General features: G+C 46.0%; 1 protein-coding gene across 4 annotated transcripts in view; it reads left to right on the forward strand.

Annotated features, from left to right (window-relative positions):
• The window catches only part of KLHDC2 (kelch domain containing 2), a 1,007,914-nt gene that overhangs the window by 934,644 nt on the left and 53,181 nt on the right, over positions 1–20,089 (forward strand). The window lies entirely within an intron of this gene.

Raw genomic sequence — 20,089 nt, forward strand, 5'->3', positions numbered from 1 at the left:
GGAAGGATATTGAAACACCAATAGCCTACCTCATCTGCTCTTTAGGCCATCGTGGGTTGGCCCCACCAGTGCCTCTGTGCTGCGACTTTCTTATGTTGGATTGCTGTCTCCTTCTGCCCACTGAGCCGCAGGTATCTACTTTGTTGGGTTCTCCCGCCATCCTAGAGTCACCAGTATTTTGTCTGCTGGCTTGAGGGGCTCCATTGTGGGAAGAACGTTTCTTCTTTTTTCTTCATCATGGATTTTGTTGGCCCAGGGTTCAAATCCCTGGCAGCTGGATCCCTTTCAACTGCACATAAAAAGAAGACCTTTACTTACAGAGTTGTTCAGCCTTCCTGGAACTGAATTTCAGGGAGCCAACGCTGTGAGTATTTACCTCTCTGGGGTGGGTGATGCTCCTTGCCAGGGTCCCTCTGGTCCAGGATAGACATTTTTTGGAAGCAAGTCTTTACTGCTTTTCTCATTGATTTGCATTGGGGTCTTCTGCTACACTGCATCTAAACAGGATGCTTATGGTTCTGAAACAGGTCCCTTTGGTCCTCCCTGAGGTTTTTTGCTGGCAAATCCATACCTTCGGGCTAGAACTGAGACACATTCATTTTCTCCATACCTGTGGGTGGCCTACCTCTACGAACTCTGAACGTCCCTAAAGTAACCTTGGGGGTTCCATCATGCCCCTGTGCATTTTTCCTAAAGTCTGTGGGTTGAGGGGGTTGTAGGCCAAGAACTAAACTAAACTTGTTTTAATAGCCCTGCTTCTATTTTACATGAAGTGAATTGCATTGGTAAGGGTTTCCAAAATGTATCTGGATTTTTGGGAGGCACCATCTTTGATTGTGATCTGTGCATTTCATACAGATAAGCCCTAAAGGGACATCATTATTGTGGTTTGTTGGTGTTGGTCTGTGCATGTTTCCCTTTTCCTTCCATCTTTTGTCTTGTGTGCCTACCACCAAGTTATTCAATGCAATTAGTGTTGTCACCAGTGATGTGATTTGTAATGTCATCAGCGTTCTCATACAATATGTAATTGGTGATGTGATCTGTGATGTCATCATTGTGGTCATAGGCTGCGCAACAGGGGAAGCACAGTTAAGGTGGCTTTAGCTGAATTTCAGGGGTTTTGTTGTATTCTCACCTTAACATCCCTGCAACATACATATATGAGGCTTGTGGAATCTGCTTAGATCACATGCTATGCATAGACCGACATCTAGTACTAAGCCGCAGAGTATTACACTTTGTTTTTCGAAAGTCGAAAAGGGGCGTCGAACCAGGGCGTGCCAGTAATACTATCCCTAGTGTGACGTCCTCTGTACCCATGATCCCTCACGCGTGTAGGACCCTCAGATTGTTTTTTCCGCCATACTAGTCGGACGCATGTTGCAGAGTTCCCTTGGCATTAGCCAATTATACTAAAATTATTGTTAAAAAACTTCCCCGTTCTCTTCTAACCTACGCCGAAGATCGACGCTGGTGAAGATCGAGGAAACCAGCCGTCGAGAACTCCACGATGAACTTTGGGCCTTGGAAGGCCTCTGGCCTCGGCCCGTGCCTTGGAAGGCCTCTGGTTTCGGCTCGGGCCTTGGAAGGCCTCTGGCCTCGGCCCTCTACAAGCAGGGAGAGTGGGGGGTGATCATACAGGCTTTCCCACATTTATATCCTACATATACCCACCCGCTGCCAATTTGAGACATATAGAGAGTACTCCTTTCAAATTCTGCCCTAAGTGTAACAGGAAGTTTCCCTGGGTAGATAAACACAATACGTGCAATCTGTGTCTCCCACGAGACCATCCCGAGGCTACCTGTCGAGCTTGCAAGCTCTTCAAGCCGAAAACACTTAAGGACCGCTCCACTAAATGCTGGGCCCACTAGGCCAGGCAACTAGAGGCCATGGATGCCGAAGGGTCATTTAGCGGTGGCAGCAACGCCGCCGTATCGGACGGCGAGGACAGAGGGGTGACTTCAGACACCCACGCGCAAGCCCCCGACCCCGGAGGACTGGCCGGCGGCCCAGTTATGGGGACAACACCCGGCGGCATAAGCGCGACACACACTACTTCCACTAAACACATCAGCCCAAGCCGTGACTCGACACCCGCGTCGAGCGATTGGCAACGGAAGACACTGAGAGAGCGGTCCACCGAATCTGTGTCCTCTGGGCATTCCCGTTCGCGATCGCCTCATGACAAAGACCAACCGTCCATGGTTGGAAAAGGTGTCGCACTGCCAATAGTCCCAGAGGCCCGATCGTCGGAAGACGATTCCGACCTCTATCCTCAGGCAAGACGCGTAGCGTCTACTCCCGAGATTTGACGTCCTTCCTCCAAGACCACCTCCGAATCTGGTACCACCTCTGATTCGCGAGGCGAGGTGTCAGATACCACCTCTGAATCTCGAGGCAAGGTGTCAGATGCCTCGGAAGCCCCTTAAAGCACTGGGAAACATTCCTCTAGTCATGGGAAGGGGGATAAACAACACAAAAAGCCTTTAGAACACCATGTTCATAAGGAGAAACAAAAGGCCCCTAAATCAGCAGGAAAGTTCAAGGTCCCTGGCCCTCCCACTAAAGGAAAAATCATCCCTCCCACTGCTCAAGATATTGGCATGGAGGAGGAAACGGAAGAGGTTGTAGTTATCCCTAGCTCCAGAGAATGGAATTCAGCTGATATTGATAGGGTTATGAGAATGTCATTTTTTGCAGACTTCTATGAAAAGGACCGTAATTATTTTCATAGTTATGCCAAAACACCAGCTATCTCTGCCCCTTAGGGGTCCAAGGACGCTCAGCCCCCTGCTAAAAGACTCAGCTCTGAGGCCCCGGCGCAGGGCTTGGTCACAGACCCTTTGGTCATTGAACCTTACCATCCCGAGTCATATTGTGAGGAAACGGAACCACAAATGCGGGGAGACCAGACCGGGGTCTCTTATTATGGGGATGATGAGGACCAGGAGGAGGATGAGGCTGAAGCCTACAATCTTGACTCCCCTATTCCTAAATCCCTATATTAAAATCTATCCAGGGTAAAATTGACCCCTCGCTGGTAACTCCAAATCTTACTTGTGCGGTTAATCCACAAGTTAAAAAATTATTCCTCCGATCCCCTGTACATTAGGGGTCAATTAAAACCTGACTCCCTGGTAGTAGAAACCACCAGAAAGAGGGCAGGTACACCACTTGCTTTTTCTGAAGCACCTCCCGATAAAGAGAGCAAGAGCCTATATGCTCTGGGCGGGAAAGTTGCCTCCACTTCCGCCTATCAGGCACAAATTGCTAACAGTGCCGCTCTTTTGGCAAGCTACAATTGCCATCACTGGGAAGAAGTAGCTGCTTTAGTATCCTCCGCACCTGAACCACTGAAGAGCCAGTTGGCTCAGCTGGCAGCAGATGGTAGATCCGTATCAGGATGCCTACTGAAAACAAACGTTGATGCAGCAGATAATGCTGGAAGATTAATCTCCGAAGGCACTGTAATAAAGCGTCACGCTTGGTTAAGACAGTCCGGGCTCAAACCCGAAAACCACGCCACTCTTATAGACATGCTGGTAGAGCCGAACGTACTATTCGGCAAGGCAGTGGAGGAAGCCTTAAAAAAAAGCTAAGGACGAGTATGAGACCCTAAAATCTCTCGAACAACTCACAAATAAACCCCCAGGACAGAGGGGAAACACTAATTTTCGTCACTTTTGGGACCAAAGCTTACGGAGGGGTTCAAACTACTATCAGAATCAAGGACCCCAATGCGGTAACAATCAGTTCCAATTATCACAAAGCTTCCCCAGAGGACAGCGCAGAGGCCACGCTAGGGGTAGAGGCAGCCCCGGCAGAGGTGTTACTCTACCCAGTAAACGGTGATGTTCCGCTTCGGGTCCCCTACCATGCATCCCCAGTAGGGGGGTACATTTCCAGCTTCACCCATGCATGGGAGGGGATCACTTTGGACAGATGGGTGCTGTCCATAGTGTCCGCAGGAAACTGTATAGGGCTACCAGGGCGCATCCACGACCATCCTCCGAGACAGAAGATACACCAGAAAATCCTCCTCGAGGAGATCGCCATTCTGCTTGCAAAGGACACCATAGAACTCGTCCCGGGCAGCAAGTTAAACAGGGGTATTTATTCATCCTACTTCTTTGTGCCAAAAAAAGATTTAACAATGCGCCCAGTATTAGATTTGCGCCCTGCAATCAAGTATGTCAAGCCACAAAAATTCTGCATGACTACACTACAAGAGGTAATACCCCTACTAAAAAAAGGGAGATTACATGGCAACATTGGATATGAAAGATGCCTATTTTCATATTTCAATGTTCCCCATGCACAGAAGATTCTTGTGTTTCAAAATAGACAGCCAGCACTACCAGTTCAAGGTGCTGCCCTTTGGAATAGCCTCGGCTCCAAGGATATTCACCAAGGTACTGGCGGTGGTGGCGGCTCACCTACGTAGGGAGGCAAACCCAGTTTACCCTTACCTGGATGACTGGCTCATTACAGGGGAATCCCCCTTAATTTGCAGTCTAAACATCCAAAGATCAATCGACCTCCTCTTCCAATTGGGCTTCTCAATCAGCGAGAAAAAATCAAGCTGTCCTATGCACCCAAGAGGGGCTGACCTTTCCATCAGAGGAAAGAATTCGAAATCTATTACTGCAAATTCCTCAATATCAGGCCGGTCACCAAATAAGGGTGCGCAAAGCGATGCGTTTGCTAGGCATGATGTCATCTTGCATTTACCTGGTTCCCCACACGTGCCTGTGACCCATGCAGGAATGGTTGGCGAAACAGTGGTCTCAAGCAAGTGGTCAGTGGGACGATTTAGTGCTCGTTTCGTCCAATACTAGTACAGAGTCTTTACTGCTGGACAAGAGAGAATCTTACGAAGGGGAAACCCTTCAACGATCCAGAGATACAGGCCGTTGTCACAACAGACACCTCCCTAGCAGGGTGTGGTGCCCACTACCTTCACCATACAGCTCATGGTCTCTGGTCTCACACAGTGGCTCAAAACCACATCAATCTGCTAGAACTTCTGGCAGTCTTCAGAGCGCTTCGGGCATTCAAACCTCTCCTATCCAACCAGTCAGTGCAGATCCTAACAGTCAGCACAACTGCAATGTTTTACCTAAACAAACAAGGGGGCACTCATTCACCAAATCTGTCCAAGCTTGCCCAGAAAATTTGGAAATGGGCCCTCAAAAGGAAGATTTACCTGTCATCCCAACATGTTGCAGGGGATCTCAGCTCACTGGCAGATGCTCTGAGCAGGGATCCCCACCCAGAAGAACACGAGTGGAGACTACACAAAGAAGTCGTAGGAGACCTCTTCTCTCAGTGGGGTTTCCCCACTATAGACCTCTTCGCCACAAGCGAAAAAAGGCAATGCCCAAACTTCGCATCCAGGTTCCCCCAGCCAGGCTCCAAGGGGAACGTCCTATGGATGAATTGCTCAGAGATGTTTGCCTACACTTTTCCACCAACCTCTCTGTTGAGGAAGGTGGTGAACAAGATCCACAGGGAACCAATGACGCTCATCCTGGTTTCTCCTATGTGGGCAAGACAACCATAGTATACATGCCTAAGCAAACTGGCTGTGTGCGACCCCATCAAACTCCTGTGCCGGTACAACCTACTCTCCCAGCACGAGGGGCTAACAGTGCATCCTCAGCCCAACTCAATGAACTTGGCAGCATGGCTCCTGAAGTCCTAGAGTTCAGACATCTCAATTTATTCCACAGATGTATGGATATCTTGAAAGAGTCAAGAAAACCTAACACAAGGCACTTGTACTATGACAAATGTAAACAATTCTGTATTTGGTGCCAGAATAAGCAAATCAACCCAGTTGATTGTACTCCTTCTAATGTTGTCACCTATATGCTCCACCTATTGGATGCAGGGTTAGTGTTTAACTCACTTAAAGTGCACCTGGCAGCTTTATCAGCCTACACCATTTCTCATAACAAGGTGTCATGGTGGAAAGTGCCAGTTGTCAAAGCATTTATGGATGGGGTAAAGAGACTCCACCGTCCAATTTCTAACCCAGCACCAGGTTGGGACCTTAATGTGGTATTTGCTAAGCTCATGGGACCTCCCTTCGTGCCCATGCACAAATCTAGTCTCAAAAACCTGACTTATAAAACTGCCTTCTTAGTAGCCATCACCTCCATAAGAAGGGTCAGTGAAATTCAAGCTCTGTCAGTGCAGGATCCTTTCTTTACTATTCATAAGGATAAACTGGTTTTACGCACTCACCTAAGTTAATTTCCAAATTCCACGCTAACCAGTCTATTGAGCTACCAGCCTTCTTCCAAGAACCCAAGAGCTCTGCTGAGGTGAAACTCCACACACTAGATGTGAGCAGGGCGGTCCTCTACTATGTAGACAAGACCAGACCGCTAAGAAAAACAGATCAGCTGTTTGTCTTTATAGCTCCAGGCAGAGAAGGTGATCGCGTCTCTAAGAATGCCATCTATAAGTGGATAGTCGGATGTATCCAACTGTGCTATTCCCTTTCAGATAAAACGCTGCCTTTTACGCCAAGGGCCCACTCTACAAGAGGTACTGGAGCCACTCTGGCTTTCATTGCAAATGTACCCCTTGACAGCATTTGCAAAGCAGCTACATGGAGCTCTATTCACACCTTTACTCAGCACTACTGCATTGACACTCATTCCAAGACAGATAGTCAAGTGGGACAGACGGTTCTAAGACACTTGTTCGCTCATGAACCTTCTCACATCCCACTTCCTTCTTCTAACACTGCTCGCTAATCTGTGCACAGCATGTGATCTAACTGGATTCCACAAGCCTCAGAAGGGATACATTATTAATCGTATTTCCGATGCTTGTATCTGCTTAGATTCATATGCGCCCGCCCTTCCTCCCCTCTCAGAGAAGGCGCATGGATGCTTGTAGTCTTATCCATCTTATCTGCTTGGATACTCTGTACTCGCGCTACTCCTCATGCTACCTCATGTCAGAAAAAATGCAATCTGAGGGTCCTACACGCGGGAACGATCCTGGGTATAGGTGATGTCACACTAGGGATAGTATTAATGACACGCCCTGGTTCAACGCTCCTTTTTCGAGTTTTGAAAAAACAAACTGTAATACCCCGCAGCTTCCACTAGATGTCGGCCTATGGACAGCATGTGAATCTAAGCAGATACAAGCATCAGAAATACGATTACGGCGAGTAATGTATTATATATATATATATATATATATAATTATTACAGGTGTAGTTATGGTTAAGTTGCTCAACCCAAAGGAAGAGCACTTTTTGGCCAGCTTATAACTTCGCCCTCCTGGTGAGGTTTCGTCCAGGGAGTGGTAAAGTTGTATGCGGGGTCCCAAAATTTGCATTTTTTCCTATAGACTCAATGGAAAAATACATTTGCTCATGCCTACATCCCAAACCACTGGATGGATGTTCACCAAATTTGCAGCAGGAGCTTTTTAAACAGCCAAAAAGTAGGTAAAAGAAAATTTGTGATATCTGGGTTTAGTCCGCAGAATCACTTCCCTGTAAAGTCTGCGGACGGGACTCCGATTGATGCAGAGGGCGGCGTGAGGTCCAGGGACATCGGAAGCGCCCACTGATTAGATGATGAAAAGCGTGAGGTGCGTTATATTTTCTGGAACGCCCACCATCTTTTATCCGCGGACAGTCGCGGCGGACATTGCAGTGGGGAAAAAGTCTGGAAAACACATTTTGGGTTATTTGGTGGTGGAAAGAGCGGCTTGGAACGGTGGGGGGGGGAGTTGGAAAAAAGATATGGGAATATTTTTATAGGTTGAAAAGGGTTGGCCAGGTGTCGTAGCAGTCCACGGACACTGCAGTAGTTTGCAGACTGCGCAGTTAACGGACAGAGAGTTATTTGGTGGGTGAAAGAGGGTTTGGAAAGGGTAGGGGACTAGAATAAAGATGATATGGAGCTGTTTCTACGGGTGGAAAAAAGGGCTTGCAGATGCTGCTGAGTCTGTGGTCAATTTTGGTGTCTACAGACTTCTTTTCGATTGCAGGGGGTTCAGGATGAGTTTTATTAGTTGACGGTGTATGGTACATACTTGTTATATGGTTAATTGTATTGTGGTAGTTGGAGTCACCACTGTTGTAATATGTGTATAGTAATTATAGTTAATGTAGTGGGGGTATAAAGTGTTTGTAATATGGTGGAATAATATAATTGAACTGTATATGGTACTTATGATTGTAGTACGATTGAGGATAGTGCTTATAGAATATGTGTTTAATTATACTTAGTATGGTTACTTAGTTCCATAGCGTTATGAAGCTGAAATCTCTGCTTCATTTTCTGTGGGGAAAAAAACAGTATCATTTGTTAAGCAGGATAGTTTAAAAGCTTTAATTGTATACAATATTACTTATACATTAACCCTTTTAGACCCTCATAAACAGTGCATTCTAAGTACCATGTTTGGTACAACGTTAATGTATGGCATACTGCCGTTGTATTGACATTAAATAATCATTGGGAAAACAAATCCATACTGGATTTAAAAAACCTGTTTCCAATTATGTGAGTGTAAGTGTAATAGTATGTTTGTTTGAAGTATGTTGTTGTTAAGGGAATACTTAAAATAGTTAGATACCTGTTGGCGTATTCCTACTACATTAGAGTTTAGAAGATGTTTAGTCGTATAAGAATTGTGATGGCGTATTTGAAGTGTTTTGCAATGGAATGTATTTTTTAAGTAGTTAGATACCGGTTGGCATATTTGAACTGTTAATTGTGGTACAGTTTAGTGACTAAATTTGATTTGAAGGAATATTAAATCGGCATTTGTGAGATTTGCTGATAACCTATGTTTTGGAGTAACTGAGCAGTCGTTACATTCAAACCAACCACTTATTTTTTTGACATATGTAATACAGTGTCCTGAAGTGGTTGTGGCACCAGTGTGGTATATCACACCTACTGTTGTGAAGGTTTTCTTTCCAAGAAATACTTGGCCGTGTGTGAAGCCTGTAAGTTTACAGTATTTTTGGTACCCTATGCATTGTACCTTAGCAACATTAGTATAACATATTGGCTTTGTGAGTTCATTTGTATAGTGGAACGATTGAATTGCAAAAAGGGCGTTATATGCCAGGATTTGCATTCTGCAAAAGTTGGGGAAATGCAATGGATTCAGAATTTGGTATGGATACATATACACATAGTTCATTAGGGATGCGCTCTTGTGAAACATTTTTTTAGAAAGTGCATGTATGTTTCCACGTGTACGAAATCTAGAAGATTTCATTTATAGTGATGTTTTTGGTTTCCAGTACTTGTCGTAAGTACATTAGGAATTCTTGTTGATCTTCCTGTGTGTTTATGTTAAATGTTACCATTCCTGCACAGTAGTCCAAATCTTGCCTTATACCTGAGACACTTGTCAGTATTATTTGTGGCATTTCTATGAAGGACGAGCATTTGCAAACACAACTGGTCCGAGCCATTTAAGTAAATGTGAACAATTGGTGGCGATTGAATAAGAAGATTGTTGCATTTGCATTACAATCACTCCAGTTGTTTGAGTTGAATTTAAATGGACCAGAGAGTTCTGTTTGCGGATCGTTTGATGGGCCTGCAGATTTTCCTGGAGAAGAGACATTTGTGTCTGTTTTTCTGATGGACGTGCAGTTGACTTCGTACTAGACAATTTTGTGGTTGTATTCTTTGATGCAGAAGGAATTGGTGGTTGTTTGTTTAGCGGTATTGTTGGGAGATCTGTTATAGATTCTGTTTGTATTAGTTCTCTTTTTAAAGGTTTCCTTTTTTGAGGTACAGGGTACATAGCTAGATGGGGTTTGTTATAGTGCACGTAGCCTGTTGTATTGCAGGATGCAAGGAATGGCAGCGTTGACTTTGTTTGCATCAAAGTTAACTAGGAATAGACCATTGAGTGTACGCAGATGTGAAAGTACTTTGTAACTCATACCTTCTTTAAAGACTGTGCTGCCAATGTCAATCAATTTTTGATCTAGAGTTAGACCTTGTGATCTGTGAATAGTAACCGCATATGCAGAGATAGAGAAATGTTCTCTGTGTACGTACATGTCTTTGAAAAGAAGGAAAAGTCTAATTGTGTGGTCAATTTTTTTAACTTCTGCAAGTTTGGCAAAGTGGATGTTGACAAACTGAATGTGGTTGTCATGTGGATATGTTTGCAAGCCAACAACTGTGGCAATTGCTCCATTGACTAAACCTTGTTCTACATGAAGTTTACATTTTAGAATTACTCTGCAGTTTAGACAGTCATTATTTTCTCTAATCCAGCTGTTTTGGAGATACTATTTTCTAAGCTATTTAGTTGTGCTGTTGCTTGTTGACTCATAGGAAGTGTCATGTCGTGCATTTCTAGTTTGTCTGTGGAGCTGATGTAGTATGGGTTGCATATCTTGTTGAATTGACTACAGCTCGCAAAGGTTGTCATTAAGGAGATACATTTTAGATTTTGTCGACTTAATTGTTTCATGACATCAGGAGCAGATGTGTTTCATCCATATAGCTCATGGATTAGTCTATTTAAGATGGATTTTGCATCTTTAGTAAGCAGACCAGTTGTAATGCTTTTTAAAATGTTAGTATAGGTGAGGTCTGCAGACTGACACATGTTTTGAGTTAGTTCTTTGTAGTGAAAATGTTGGCCAAAATTTACATTTCCAATGCTGCCAAGCGTATTGCAGCATTGTTTGTGTCCTAATCTTTTGATAATAGGTTGACCTTTTACTGGTGTTAACTGTTATCTTTTTTTTTCTTTTATTGTAATTTTGAAGTTTGATTTTACAAACTTTTAAAACAATATTTCTCCCATCACAATTTCTAAAAGAAGGCAAACTACATGGAACTATGTTACTTCCCTGCTTTTTTTTTTACATCCTGATTTCTCACACTTCTATCTCGGTGTCGTCCTTCAGGATCGCATCCAAGTAGTCAATTATTTGGCAGGTCAACATCACATTTTTCCCCCCAAGAATTAGGAACCACCAGTCTTCCATGGTCAAGTTTGCTGGGGCATATTTCCCTAGATGAAATGTTCTTTGGCTTTTTAGTTCCACACACTCAATTACAAGATGTTTGCTAGATTCTACTTCACCCTTACAGAATCTGCATTGGTTATCAGCTGTGTCTTTAGCATGAATCCTAAACAATAGTTCCTTTGTCTTCAGTGCATTTAAGCGCAATTTCATGAATCTGTCTCGATGATGTCTCGATGGAAATTGTTTTAGATACAAGGGGAGCAAATCAAGACTATTTGCAACATGTCCCAAGTACAACGCAGAAGCCAAATTGTTGTATCGTTCTAGATTCAGGATCCATTGCCATTGTTTTATTTCCCTTTTTGCAATTTGCAGACAGTTTAATAGCGTCTCCATTGTAATATCCGCATAAGTCAATGTAGATTTAAGTTTTGCTTTACAGTCATTTATCAGGGTGCTCTGATGCTCCTTTTCACAATTTCTCAAAATTCCGTACGCCGGTTCAGGAGTACTTAAATTCATTTTCCTTAGGAGTGACATTGACTTCCATAAAACAGTTCCTTGGATTGAGTCTAGTGCAAGTTCATTTTGAATCTTAATAACTGAGATGTGTGTAGGTAACCTTAAGACCTTTCTCCAAAATAGACCTTCTAGGTAAGGTCAAATTCTATGCTTTAAGTTCAAAGCAGCTTCGGCACCGTAAGTTAGTGCTGGTGTTACCTTCAATTGATAGAATTCACGTACAGGTAACATTGTAAACTTACTGTAAAGTCTATGCAATTTTGCAGCTTGTAGTGCGAATGTCATTGTCCAATGAATTAGGTCCTTTGACCACCCCCATTCTCTTATAGAGGTATTACAAAGGATACCCAAATATCGTAGTGCCTTTATTTTTTCTATCTTTTCCGATGCAATTGACCACTTAAAATTTGTATTCCTTTTCCCTAATGCCGTCCCAATTGTCATAACTTTGGTCTTTGCTACATTGATAAGTAATTTGTTTTTTGTCATATACTTATCTAGTGCTATTAAAAGCCTTTGAAGGCCAATCCAAGTTTGGTCAGACAGCACTATGTCATCCGCATACGTGATTCCTCTTATTTGGTGACCATTAACCTTTGGTGGAAAACAGTTAACTTGATTTAATGCAACTGGAATATCGGCAATGAACAACTTAAATAATAGAGCAGCTAAGGGACAGCCTTGTTTTACACCTGTATTTGTCTTGATGGGGTTTGTTAAATCTCCCTGCTGATTCAACCTTACCCTGATCGATGTGTTTACATTCAGGGCAATTATAGGCTGTAGGATTTCTTCTGGACAAGACCGGCTCCTTAATTTCTTCCATAGTAGCTCTCGATTTATTGAGTCGAAAGCTTGGCGCATATCTATAAATGCTAAATGTAAGTTTCTTTTTTTTGTTTCAGCGCTTCAAGCTTTAGTAAATTCAGGATTACAAGGTTTTCTTCAGTCCCCACTCCTTTGGTGAATCCTGTTTGTCGGTGATCCAAGCAGTTTGATTTGGCGGTCCAGCTTGCCAATTTCTGCTGTAAGAAGGATGCCATTATCTTTCCAATCGTATCTAACCGCGCAATTGGTCGATAGTTGTTTGGGTCTTCGCAAATTCCTTTTTTATAAATAGGCACTATTATTGCCGTAGTCCATGATTGTGGCAATGTTTTTTCCTTTGTAATGTGCCTAAATAAGATCTCAATGAAACACAACCATTCTGTTCTGTTCTTTTTTATCATTATACTGCTGATGCCATCCGGGCCTGCTGCTCGAGAGTTTTTTAATTTTGAAATTTTAGTGCTTAAGTCGTTGAGCGATTCAATCGTATCCCACTCCACTTGTGCAACTTGGTTTTCCTTAAAAGTACTTTCGTCTTTGATGACAAATAACTTGGCGAAATGTTTTGACCAAGTAGCCTCGGATACACCATTTGATAACATTACACTCTGAGAGGTTGCCTCATTATTCAGTATTGACCAGATTTCTCTTGAATTTTGGGTCACAATTAATTTTAACATCAGAGCTCCTCGTTCTTGATCTCTCATTGTGGCAAACGTTTTTAGCGAGTTTCGATATTTTTGTTTTCTTTTTTTGATCATTTTAGATGTTATAGCACCAGGATTATTCCTCAATTTCCTTATATCTTTCCATAATTTCTTTTTTTCAAAGCAGATCGTTTTATTCCACATATGCTTGTGTTGTGCATTATTTCTTATTTGATCACCTTGTGGAGTTCGGAATTGCATCAGCAAAGAAGTGTAATTTAACTGGAGATCCACTTCAGTATCTTTAGATCGTATTAAGTTGGTCATATTTATGATCTGTTTACTGTTTATTCTCAAGCGGTTTCCGGCTTGATTTATTTCCAATTTGCCTCCAGCCATCCTTTCAGCTTTGTTTTGTTCAGTTAACCAATGAAGCACTAAGGCGTCGTGGTCGCTTCTTGTCATTGTATTTATTGTTAGTTCCATGACTTGGTCCCATAGATTCAAAGGCACCCAAATGTAGTCCAGTGTTTTGTGTAAGCCCTCATTGTGCCACGTTGGATGAGGTGGAGAGTCACCAATTACGTTTCCATTAGTCATGACACAATTTGGCATTTCCATTGCTTGAATCCAGCTTTTACATCTAGTCGAAGCGATTTGTCTCGTAACAGAACTTACATTTGATTGGTGTGGTGTGTCAATTAGATCTGCAAGATTTAAATCACCACATATTATAAGCTTTAGATCAGTATACTCTAATTGTCTTTGATCTATTATAGATGTTATTGATTTAATAAAATGTTTAGTAGAGATCTTTGCTGGATTCCAGTATACGTTAATCACCAGCATATATTTCAGTTTTCCTGCTGCAAGAGACTTTAGTTGTAGCAATGTGCATTGTACAAAGGGGTTTGGATTTGTTGTATGGATCACCTCCCAACCTTTCCCTTGTTTAACCATTGTAATTAACCCCGAGAAGGGTCTCCCCAGGCTATTTTTGACAGCATGGTTTGATAGAATAACGTAGCCGTCTCTCTTGGGGGTCTCACGCAGCCACGTTTCTTGTAAGCATAGAATCAGGTTCGTGTCCAGATCTATGAAGAACTCGTTAAAGAGATGTACAAAGCCCCTTGTGTTCCAAGATATCACTGTCAGGCGGTCCTTCTTGATCTCATCTCATTACTAAGCAGGTTTTCTTCCAGATCTTCAAATAGCGATACTCACTTTTCTTATTGAGTCAGCTTTGCCACTGGTATTGATGGAACACAGAGAGAGTTTCATCGTTTCCCTAAGGTTCAATCTAGAAAGTTCTTTGGCCTTTTCATTAGGTGAGGATATATGGTTGTCCTTTATGAGATTTTGATGAGGATACCTCCAGCTTTACTTCAAATCCAAAGAACAAAAATTACTCAGAAGCCGCAAGTATGGCCTGTCGTACCGCATGGGACTTGATGTGCAGCAGTACTATATTGGTGCTGGTCTCAGTCGCATATTCAACAATCTTAATATCATCTGTAGTTATTGTCCGGAGTGCCGGAACACTCTGGAGAAATTTCAAGATGTTTCTACGATTTAAGTTCATTGAGTCTTTATCTGCGAGCACATTCTCTACTCTCAGTTTACCCAGTGAATCGTGAACCTCCTTAATTGATTCTGTGATCCCAATTTTGTTTATTTTAAGTCTTTGAGCTGCTGTGTATTTAGGATTTGGATTTGAGCCTTTATTTTCTATTATGGGAACTCCATCAGCCGTAGATTTTTGGTCCTTCTGATGGCGTGTGACATTGTTACTATCAAGTCTTTGTGACTTTGCCAGATTTTTTGGCTCAAACGTCAGGAAGGCGTTTTTACCGGGCAGACAAGTTCTTTGTTATTAGTCTGAACTTGCTGACGGTCGAGCTCATTGGTCTCCTCTGCGCCTGTTATGGAACCTTTATCTTTAGCGCATTGCCCACTTCCACTCCACTCGGGTAACGTTCCAATTACAGTTGGCGTTTGAGTGTGCGCGTTCACTGAGCATTTTTTATGAGGGCCTAGGGTTATTATCGAAGACTCAGGACTGATCGAGGCTTCAGATGACTTTGTTCCATCAGTGGCTAGATTTTCACGCCTCTCACTGTGTCGCAGCCATTTCATGCATTCCAAAACAGCCTTCATTAAGATTACCTTTTCATGATTGTCTCGCGTCGCAAGGTCACTTAGCCTTGATTGCCATACAGCTGTTAGTTCTGCTTCCTTTTCCAAGCGTGTTAGCAATTGTGTGTTAAGAATTTCCATTTTATTTAATTTGTCATTTACATTGGTTAGAATGGTTCCCTGGGTCATAATGCCATCGCAAAGCGTTTCATATAGCTTGGTGAAGGGGATAAGAGCCAAAGAGGTAGCAGCTAGAACATTGTTGTGTATTTGTATCGATGCTGCCATTGATATGTTAGATTTAGTGGAATCCTAAGCACTTATATTTAGATTTATTTTTGGAATAGTATTCGTGGCATACGATGACTCTTCCCTCCTCCCTTTTGTGTAGTTGATAATGGTGAACTCAGTCGGGCTGAGTGTGTATAAACACTATTTGACAGGTTTGAGGGAGTATGTGTCTCCCAATCATCGAGGTTGACACGTCTTTCCTTTTTTTTCAGTTTCAGATGCGCTTAGGTTAGTTTTCTCTTCATGAGTTCAAAATCTTCTTTTAACCTCTTCATTAAGCACACTTCCCATGCAGCTGCTTCATGTGTAGATTCATTAACACTTTCTAGTATGATGGTTTGTCCCAAGCTTTGTGCATGGGAGCCCTTGTCCTCCACTTGCAAGGAACTAGTGTTTTTTATTGACAAGACAATAGGTTCCTGATCTATTGTGTCATTTATATCAACAACATTACTATGTATTGTATTTACTGGTGAGGCAAGCTTTCCTTCATAGTCTAGTCTCCATTTTGTTTTTGCCGAAATCATCTTGGCAAGTTGTTCTGTAGTGCTTATGTTCGGTGCCAATTTTGTCAATATCATTGATGTTTTTCGTGGGAAATTATGCCCTCCATTTGCTGTATTAAAGGAGTCGAATCCCTTCATATTAGTGTGGCGGTCGTGAGGGCAATTTTGTCCTGGTTTGGGATCACTCTCCGAGTCGTCGTGATCGGCTGTTTTTCCAGCTACGAGATTGTGGGCATTTAAAAGTCTCGATGGAGACAAAGCAGCTGATACTTCAAGCAAGTCTATGTCAAATTCATCTAGCAGAGGGAGACGTGATAAATCACTTTCTCCAGCATGGGGTCTGGCATGGATTCACATGCTCATGAATATTCCCCGTCGTCAGGCTGGGAATCCTCGGTAAAGAAAAAACCAGTATCAGTTTCGTTTCTGATCTGTCTTTCGTAGTAATAACCAATCACTGGTCTCTGCGTCATACTGACCACAGCCAATGACTGCCCTCTACCTAAGCACTGCCTCTGGAATCCTCGGTAAAGAAAAAACCAGTATCAGTTTCGTTTCTGATCTGTCTTTCGTAGTAATAACCAATCACTGGTCTCTGCGTCATACTGACCACAGCCAATGACTGCCCTCTACCTAAGCACTGCCTCTGGCAGCCATCTTCAGATTTTTACCGCACGTTCATGTGTTGGGATCCTCGTGCTATTGCTCTCGAGCGTTAGTGCTATTTTATTTCACGTTTTTTCTCAAAAACTTCGTTTTTTCGGTCAAAAGAGCCTCAAGCTCCACCGACTCACCATCCGATCAAGGGGGACCCGTGTCGGATTCGTCTGCGCCCCTCAAGGGTGAAGATTTCGTCGAGCTACGCTTTTGGAGGACTCCAGAAGTTTCTCAGGCCCGGTCATGGCCCAGGAGAAGGGAAGCTTGACGCCCGGAAAGCTGTTCAGGGTCTGCCCTGGATCCAGCTGCAGAACGTCTTCAAGGAGGACGAACACTCTTTTTGTCTTTACTGCCTACATGAGGACAAGACGCACGTGGAGAAGGACTGTGCGTTTTGCAGCAACATGTCGGAGCGGACCATGAAGGACCGCCATCAACGTCTCGCCAACTGGCTGGAAGGGAAGAGCCCGTCCGGCGAGAAGAAGAGGAAGAAATCCGAGCGGTCTTCTAAGACCTTTGAGGACGCCCCGGCGACGGGGGTCCAACATAAGGCCAAGCACCGCGAGTCCGCTGGCACCGGGAGCGCCGAACGGTCGAGCTCTACGGGCGCCAGGCTGGGCGCACCCTCCCCGGCACCATTGGATCGTTCCACTCCATGATCACCAGGGCATCCGAGCTTTTCCAACTCTGCCCTGAGGAGAAGAAGAAGGAAGGTTTCCTTTATCAACGGCGCGAGGCCAAGAGGAAGACGGTCCTCGCAGTGCCTCTATTGGACGACATTTGGGATGAGGGCCTCACCCTCCTCAAGAACCCTTCCACGACGCCAGCTAGAAGAGACCGGTACGAGAAAAAGTACCGGGTCCCGGACACGGCCCCCCTGTGCCTCCGGGCGCAGCCTACTCAGGACTCCGTCGTCTCCGCGGCGGCCAGGAAAAAAGCGGGGGGGGGGGTGCGGCCTCCACATCGACTTCCCCACCGGACGGCGAGGGAAAGAAATTGGACGCTATGGGACGCAGAGTCATCTCGTCAGCAGCGACGACGATTAAAGCGGCCAACGCCTTGGCTATCGTGGCCCGCTACGACAGGGAGCTCTGGTACAAACTGGCTCCCCTGCTGGACTTCTTGCCGGACGACAAGAGGGCAGAGGCCCTGGAGATCCTGCAGGAAGGTGAGGTGGCTTCGGACCACGCCATTACCGTTGCGACGGACATCGCCGACACTGGGTTCCGCCAGTTGGGCAACAGCGTTTGCCTTAGGCGGCGTGGATGGCTCAAGGCTACGGACTTCCGTCAAGACGTTCAGACCAGAGTCCTGGACATGCCCTTCGATGGGAACAACCTGTTTGGGAAAACAGTGGACGATTCCCTTCAGGCCATTAAAGCGGACACCGAGACGGCCCGGGCCCTTGGAGTTCTGCAACAACGACAGACGCCCTTTCGGAGCAGCGGAGGCAAGGGCGCCTCCAAAGGTTCCGGCGGCGGTTTCTCCACCTACCGTCAAGCGGCCCGCTCGTCGTCTCAGGAGGCCTACAGAGGACGAGGCAAGTCTGGCAGACCCCGCCGTCGTCGCCAAGGAGGTCAAGGCGGCAAAGCCTCGTCGAAGCAGGATTGAACCGGCCGTGGGGTCGGGCCCCCACCGGAGCACCCCGGTGGGAGGCCGGCTGGCGAGCTTCGTCAGCGTGTGGGAGTCCATCTCCACCGACCGTTGGGTGCTGGACGCCTTGGCCCGGGGCCACGCGCTCGAGTTTCAAAGAAGGTGTCCGCGCGTCCCCTCCGTGGCAAGGAAAGAACTTCACGTCCCTCAACTTCTCCTGGAGGTAAAGGCGATGCTCAGGAAGGGCGCCATCGAACTCGTCCCAAAGAGGCTTCGGGGCTCCGGAGTTTACTCGAGATACTTCCTCGTGAAGAAGAAGACGGGGGGATGGCGCCCCATCCTGGATCTGCGACGTCTGAACAAGTTCATCAAGGCGCAAAAGTCCCAGTTCAAAGCCCTCCCCTTCGGACTACGGTCGGCAACCAGGGTGTTCACCAAGTGCCTCGCACCGGTGGCGGCGCAGCTGCGCCGCGAAGGGATCTACGTCTACCCCTACCTGGACGACTGGCTCATCCGAGCCAAGACGAGGGAGCTTGCCGTGGTTCACACGGCAAGGACCGTCCAACTTCTCACGGACTTGGGATTCTCCGTGAACTACGCCAAATCCCACCTGGTACCCGCGCAAGACGCTCTGTTTCTGGGAGCGAGGCTCAACACAGTGTCCCTTCTGGCCTCCCCGTCGGAGGGGAGGACCAGGACCATCCTGGGCAAGGTGCAGCGGATGTTGGTGGCCGACCCGGCCAAGGTGAGGTCCATCAAGTCCCTCCTCGGAATGATGTCTTCCTGCATCTACCTCATTCCCATGTGCAGGCTCCGGATGCGCCCGTTGCAGGAGTTCCTGGACGTGCGCTGGACCCAAACGACGGGCAGCTTCGAGGAAAGGATCACACTCGACGAGAGTTTCCGACGAGCGATCCGGTGGTGGGGCACCCGCGCGCATCTGACGGCGGGCATGGACTTCCAGACCCCAGCCCACCAGGAGACAGTGACCACGGATGCCTCCCTGGAAGGGTGGGGAGCGCACACCGAAAATCTGCACGCAAGAGGCCTTTGGCTCCCGACGGAGAAATCCCTACATATCAACGTCCTGGAGCTCCGTGCAGTGTTTTGGGCCCTCAGGTCCTTCCTTCCGTCCCTCAAGGGCAAGGTGGTGAGGATCTTCACCGACAACACCACCACCATGTTTTACATCAGGAAACGGGGCGGAACCAGGTCCCCAGCACTGTCCAAGGAGGCGCAGGACCTGTGGCATTGGGCCGTCGCCCAAAGGATATTTCTGGTGCCGTTTCATCTGGCAGGGATAAAAAACACCGTCGCCGACTCGCTCAGCAGGGAGCTGCGCTCGTGCCACGAGTGGGAGCTATGGCAGGATCTAGTGGATCGCCTCTTCTGACGGTGGGGCACACCCCAGATCGACCTGTTCGCGACGGCGACGAACTCCAAGTGCCTGAGGTTCGCCAGCAGGTTTCCCCAGGCGAGGAGCATGGGCGATGCTTTCTCGTTCCCCTGGGAGGGCCTGTTCCTCTACGCGTTCCCTCCTTTGCCGCTGCTAATCCGGCTCGTCAACCAGCTCAAGAGGTCACGGTGCAGGATGATCCTCGTCGCACCTTCGTGGCCGAGGCAGATATGGTTCCCGGACCTTCTGGACTTGTCAGCGTCCCCGCCAATCAAGCTGCCGGTGGACGCGGATCTACTCTCCAGGGAAGGAGGCGCCATCCTCCACCACGACCCGAAATCGCTGAACTTGCAGGCCTGGCTCCTGCAGCGCTAGAGTTTGGAGGATACGACATACCGGCCGACTGCAGAGAGGTTCTTGCAAAGGCCAGGGCGTCCTCGACTCTTAAATGCTACGGACACAAATGGAAGAGATTCTCTGTCTGGTGCCACGCACAGAAGATTAACCCTCTACGGAT

Source organism: Ambystoma mexicanum, chromosome 14 (genome assembly GCF_040938575.1).
Source record: "Ambystoma mexicanum isolate Mex_15411 chromosome 14, UKY_AmexF1_1, whole genome shotgun sequence".
NCBI classification, from domain to species: Eukaryota; Metazoa; Chordata; class Amphibia; order Caudata; family Ambystomatidae; genus Ambystoma; species Ambystoma mexicanum.